The sequence below is a fragment of the Macadamia integrifolia genome, chromosome 12 (genome assembly GCF_013358625.1).
Source record: "Macadamia integrifolia cultivar HAES 741 chromosome 12, SCU_Mint_v3, whole genome shotgun sequence".
Taxonomy (NCBI): domain Eukaryota; kingdom Viridiplantae; phylum Streptophyta; class Magnoliopsida; order Proteales; family Proteaceae; genus Macadamia; species Macadamia integrifolia.
The window spans coordinates 19,388,989-19,395,832 of NC_056568.1; the positions used below are offsets into that span (position 1 = coordinate 19,388,989).

The 6,844-nt window shown below is 42.5% G+C and overlaps 1 protein-coding gene across 2 annotated transcripts in view; it reads left to right on the forward strand.

The window, feature by feature from the left end:
* The window catches only part of LOC122058272 (zinc transporter 5), a 27,367-nt gene that overhangs the window by 19,268 nt on the left and 1,255 nt on the right, over positions 1–6,844 (forward strand). The window lies entirely within an intron of this gene.

The window sequence follows — 6,844 nt, forward strand, 5'->3', positions numbered from 1 at the left end:
GGGGGGTGGAGGGAGAGGAAAGTGGTAAGTTGAAACTTCCCATTGCTTGTTTTATTTACTGTTGTATTGCCTATAACATTGCGGTGTGCCTTCATCAATAGTGATGGTTTATTGATGTGAATCCCTGTAATGGTTCTGTGTTCCTTTGGAGCTTCATGTGTAGAGCATTGAATCAATTTGAAGCTCAATTCTTTCAATATTTTTTTCAACTTCATCAACTTAACATTGCATGCATTTGGCTTGGACAATCCTTGTCACTCTATGAAGCAGCTGTCTGGTCATGCATTTTTCTCCCTTCTGGGAAGCTAGTGTACATCTAAACAAGTAATCATATCATTCCTCATTCACCCTCGCTCAGAAAGTATAAGCCTATCCACGTTTGGACTGGCATGGCATGCTTCCTCTTCTGAATTACTTTGTAAAAGTAAGACTATCAAAAAGTTTTTGTACTGACTGATTCTGGCATTGAACTGGTACTTCTTTCTTATAATCCTGTATAATTTTTCACCCAGTAGGTGCCGTGTATGATGTCCTTGTCTCCTTCCCGAGTTTTCATCAGGGTGAAAATCAGAGTTTTGGTTAATGTATGTTGAAACCAGCTTATAGGAACATCTTTGAAGATAAATATGCATCTGAGAAGGGATGTGGGGCAGCCTTGGAATTCACTCTTACTATGACTCATGCATAGGGCAAAAAAAGATGAGCTGGAGAAGAAGAAACAGAGTTTGAGGCACTTGTAATCTTGGACAGTTAGGTTTTACTTTCTGCTCTGTTGAGAGCCAAAAAGGTAAAGAAATACTGTTTTTTAAGAGTTTATCAGAAGGAAATGGAGATTAGTCTTTGGATAATTTGGTAGGAGGAACCTGGATGAATTCTACCATAAAATTGGGGTTCTTCACTAGATAGATTGTCCCCCACCGCATGTACCAGTGCAGGCCAGAAAATAAGGGAGTTGAATTGTCTACTCAGGGTTTTAAGTGGTATGTCCAAGATAAAAGAGAAAGGTGGATGTAAGAAAAGGTTTTGAGACTGACTAGTTAGATAGAGGGAGGAATTTGTCTAGGGATGATAGGCCCAAGGGAAGTAGACCTGAGGTTGTAGAGAAGAAAACAATAATTGATGAAGAAGAGGATTATTGAATTATCTTTCAAGCTTCTGAGCATAAGCTAATATATCCTCATTTAAAGTTTGCTGGTTGTTCTGTTCTTTCCATAATTTATATTTGTACAACCCCATAAAAATGTTCCAATTCTTAATTATGGGGTTGTCTGGGGTTTATTCCAATTCTCTAATATTTGTACACATTACAATCTCAATCCAAATTATTTCAATTTTCAATTGAAAGTAAACCTGTGGATAGCTATGAAATTCTGTTACAATTGAAAGTAAACCTGTGGATAGCTATGAAATTCTGTTATTTGGGAACATTCAGATGCTATTGTTATTTTCTTGACCTTTATCTCTTTTAATGATGTTTGCTTTGTTTCTTGATGCAAATAACATATCCATGTAAACGACCCCATTTAGTTGGGAAAATGCTGAGTTGTTGTTTCTTGTTTGAAAAGAAAAAAAGAAAAAAAAACACACATGTAACTCAGTTCAAGCTAAAACTTTTAGTGAAACATATCCAAACATATCCATGTGTTGGTTGGCACCCATGGTAAGAAGCCCCTCCCCTTCTCTCTAGGTTGGATCCTGACCTCCTTGAGCCATTTGTCTGCTGCTGCATTAAAAGATTTTTTGTTTTTTCTTTGATGTTGTGCTCTTCTAGTATGGAGTAATGCCAATTTAGAGTTTTTTTTTTCCTGTACTTGCTGGAATTTTTGTAGATCAATGTGTAGCTGCTTCGGCACATGTTTTGAGGTGTTTAGCCCTGCCTCTTCTTCAATTTTTTTTTTAAACCCGAATATTATCTGGGACCCGGGGAGCCTCTAGAATTTTATTGAAACAAGCGTAAAGAGAGAATACATGGGGGGGGGGAACATAACCCTCCTTACCCCAATTCTGCAGAGACAATCATTCGCTCTCACTATACCTAAACCACTCCAAACAAATAATTGAAACATACAATGAAAAACTGGCAAGTCAGCTCTGTCTTCCCGAATGATACGACTAAGATTGTTTGGAAGCATTTCATTCGGATGAAACGTGGTATTATCCAAGGCCTCACACGATAAATTAGTCAAAAAATCAGCTGCACGATTACTCTCTCAGTACGAAAATGAGATGAGCGCTCTGAGAGAGTCACAAAGAGAAATCACCTCCTGAAACCAGTACCAACAATTCCACAACTGACATGATCTCTGAGAGATACAATTCACAATTAACGAGGAATCATAATTAATATAAAAGTTTGTGAATCCCAAGTCCGCACACAAATGAAGGCCATCCCGAAGAGCTCTCAATTCAGCCACAGAATTGGAACAAACCCCATAAAAATTAGAGAAGGCTGCCAAAACCTACCCCTCCCTATTCCTAATTATGCCTCCACCTCCACTAATCTCAGGATTGCCTTTACTTGCACTATCAACGTTAAGCTTAACAGCATTGAATGGAGGACACTAGAAAATAGGAATAGGAGCCTTTTGTCCAATAAGAAGAGTGTTCAGAAGAAGAACCTGACAAATGGGGCCATCTCGCGTGGAGGGAATCTTTTTAAACATCGAGGGGTGGGTGATTTCCCGAAGCCACAATTTTACCTTTTCAAAAATGGACCCAGCTGTATGGGAGCCTTCCCCATGCCTTTTGTTGTTCCATTCCTTCCATAATTCCCAAACAATCAGAGATGGAACCAATCCTGTAATGTATTCGCAAATGCCATTATTGTCAGCTTGGGAATGCCAAAAAATAGTCTGCTTCAAACCTCCTGAGTTGGAATGATATCCACATCTAACAATACTTTATAGGCCATTCCTCTAACAAGTACATGGGTGGCGGACTCCCTCCATGGTTCCCTAAAACAAAGACATCTAGACACAAGGGGCACTCTAATTTCCATCAAAGCGTCATCAGTAGGGATCTTACCGTTTATGATTTGCCATGAACAAAACCCAATTTTTGAAGGGAGAGAACAATTCCGCAACCACTTATTATAATTAATTTTTGGTTGAGGAGATCGAGTCACGTTCCATGCCGATTTGATAGTGAAAAAGCCATCACTAGCAGGAGTCCAAATCAGCCTGTCAGCCCTATTAGAGAGCCTAATGCCACTACTTATAATTGCAGCACGAACCAGCGTAGAATCAATAAATGCCAGAGCATTCACATCCCAATCGCCCTCCTCATTTAGCATATCTTTTTCACTGGCATTAGGATCAATATGCAAAGCCCCATCAACCAGATCAATCAAAGGGCCCGTCCACAACCAGTTGTCAAGCCAAAAGAGAACATCACCGTGACCAGCCAACCACCTTGAGTTAGACAGCATAACATCCTTCAACTTAATGGCCCTTCTCCAAGTTTTCAACACTACATTACTGTTCCCAGCCAAGACATTGTGGTTGCTCCTAAAGAATTTTCCATTAAAAAAAGAGTTCCAAAGAGTCTTTTCAGTAATGATGCTCCATAAACCCTTCAACCTCATGGCCTTGTGAAATCCTCTGAGGACCTGATACCAAGCCCTCCTTCACTCATTGGTCTACAAATCTTCTTCCAGCTTACCCAATGATGGCGCTTTCCAAATTCGGAGGTACCCATAGGAACTCTGAGAAGATCGAGTTGAATTTCCTTATAACCGTTTTGGCAATCTCCAAGCAAGCTAAAATATGAATGGGCATAGACGCAAGACGTGCTTGAGGAGAGTTAATCTTCGCCCTGATGAGAGCAACCTACCCTTCCATCCTGCCACCTTATTTCTAACTTTAGCCAAAATCTCATCATAAAAGGTTACCTTGAGCCTGCAAGAAAAAAGAGGAGCTCCCAAGTAAGTGATGGGAAGTGATTTCCTCATTAAACCAGTGACCTCTCCAATCATTCTCCACCGAGCATCCCTGCCTCTTCTTCATGATATATATTTTATAAAATATTTGACCAAAGGAACATCTAAAATAATCTTAATCACCTCTGCTTTACTGAAGCATGAATGCTGCCGTGCCGTTGCAGTCTATTTTGGACTGCATCTTCTGTTAAAGCTGTGCAATTTCTGGTAAAGCACTGATCCCACTGTGGACAATAAACATGGAAACCACAGCAGTGCTGAAGCAGCCTAATTGATTATCAGCTACTGGAGAAAGTTGGCACCACCAAATTAGAGTTATTTTGGTGAATGCTGTGGGAGTAAAGATGACAGGCTTGAGCGAAACAGAACCCTCTCTCTAACCCAAATTCTAAGCAAGGAGTTTCCCAAGTTCGGCCGCTGCTTGAGGCTGGGCTGCTCCCCCCCCTCTCCTCGCTCTCACCCTCCCTTCTCCTTCGCTCATCCTTTCCCTCTCACCTTCCATCTTCTTCCTCTTTCATTCTGTTTTCTTTTCTTCTTTACCCTCTTCCTCTCACCCTATCTCCTCTCCTTCCTCTACCATCCCACACAATTGGGAGGTCGTGTACCCCTGCCAACTTTATTCTCCCATCATGTTTTTGATCTGGTGAGACCTGAGCTGTTGCTCGATGTCTGGTGCCACTCAGAGCCGCCACCCAAGCTGCTGCTCAGATCTGGTCGCTGCTCTGTCTCAGGTGTGAGAGACTCTGACTTAGACACTGCTCTGATCTAGTGTGAGAGATGTTGCTGTTTGGGTTTCTGGTGTGGCTTAGAGTTGTCGCCCAAGCTGCTGCTCAGATCTGGCCGCTGCTCTGTTTCAGGTGTGAGATGCTGACTTAGACGCTGCTCTGATCTGGTGTGCGAGGCACTGCTGTTCGGGTGTGTTCTGTTGCCTCCACCCAAGCCGCTGCTCAGATCGGGTGAGAACAGGAGTGGCTGCTCAGGCCTTGTTGGTCTCGCCGGGTTTCCATGCCCCTCCCAGATCGAATCATTTTCAACGCCGACGCTTCTGGGCCGACAGTTGCTCGACTGCTAGCCCCACTTGGCCATGCTGGTGAGCCCGCAAGGCTGCCAGCTATGCTTGGCCGATAGTCACTTCCTTGTTTCCCTCCGCAAGGCCGACACCCCTCTCCGACAACTGTCACCTCGCTAGGCCAGCTGCCCGCTTGGCCGTGGCCCTCCGCCGTGGCTGGCTTCTTGCTTGTGGTGATCCGATTCTCGTCTTGGTGGCTGGAGGTGAAAGTGTGGAGAAAATTGTTCAGGGTTCGGTGGAACCCTAGTTTGAATTGACTGGGTTGCCCTTTTTCTTTGTAATGGGTTTCTTGGCCATTTATTTTCCCTACTGGGCTGTGAAGTTCTGAGTTGTGTGGGCTTATTGACTCTTGTCTTTAGCCCATGTGGGCTTTGGATTTCTGAGTTGTATGGGCTTCGTGCCTCTTTTTTAGCCCATGTGGGCTTTGATTACCCTTTTGAGAGTTTGTATGATCCCTTCGGGTTTGTAATCTCCCTACCCTTTTCTTTTTTAATACATTTATTACCCATCCAAAAAATAAAAAGATGGCAGGCTTCTGCTATAACCAAAATATTATTTATGAAGTATGTTGAGGAAGGTAAGCATGGGTTGCAGAATTCCCAAGGAAAGAAACAGAAGGTGATGTTACACGAAGGAAGGAAAAGATGACAGATGATGGTGGACAAGCGTAGAGTGCTTTTTATTAGAAAGGGTTTTGGTAATTTAGAGGTGAAAAAGAAGCACCGCCTTGCTAGAGATTGCTTTGTCCCTTTGAAGATGGAGACCAGAATGTTTTTTTTTTCTTCGTAGGGAGCTCTTGGATTGCTGTAGCAGATTCAGAAGCTGTCTGCACCCATTGCAAAGGAGACCTTTTGCCTTTTAGTTTTATATTAGGACCATTGACCATTGTATTTGGTGCTAGGATGAGGTTAGAGCAGTTAGTTGTAGGTCTTGGGGAACCTAAACTTGTGTGTAATGATTGTTAGTTGAGCTTCTTAAGGCCTAATTATGGTGTTGCAATGTCTTTGTTTGCTTACAAACACTTGTGGTCCATCTGGGTGACCCGTATAATCTTTCACGCCATTCTTCTCCTCCTTCCAATTTAATTTTGGGACCATGCATTTAGGAAGGTTTAATTGCTTTGTTCAATATCTGTCTCCTGATCTTGTATTAAGAGCAAAAATATATCAAATAATATTCATATTTTAATGATATGGGAAGGCCTCATTTCATGGACCAAGTGAAGCACAGCTTGAAGAGCTTGGCACCATGTGGCTGATGTACTAAAGCCTATCAAAGAATGATCCGAAGTGACAAGAAGCATACCATACACAATCAACGCACAATTATTGCTATGCGACGACTACCAATGAGTATTGCAGTGTGTACCAAAGTATCAATACCAAATCAAGCAACCATGAAATGGTAGTTTAGATGCTGCACTCCTTAGCTTACTTGCTTTCAGAGAGGATGTTAAGCCTTACCACATTCCTAGGAGACATGAAAAAGCCCCTTGAAAATTCATACTGGGTTATTTACAAAATGGTTGTTGGGGTTGTCTAACATATTGCATTAGGGCTAGACATCACAAAAGGCCATCAACACAGCAAAACTAGACACAGATACTAGAAAGAGCTTGCTGGCTCTCCGTGTACATTACATTTGCAAGGTGTTAAGCTTGATGGGCATTCACTAACAAAATAACAGTGGCCCTGGATCCAGGATCCAGCCCCAGTGTGGAATTCGAACTGGCTGGTAAAGCCAAGTTGGGTCAGGAAACTGGCCTTGTAGGCCAGCTGAGAAGAAAAAGATGTATATGAGGTAGTAAGGAACCTCCCATTCCCACCCCACACCACACC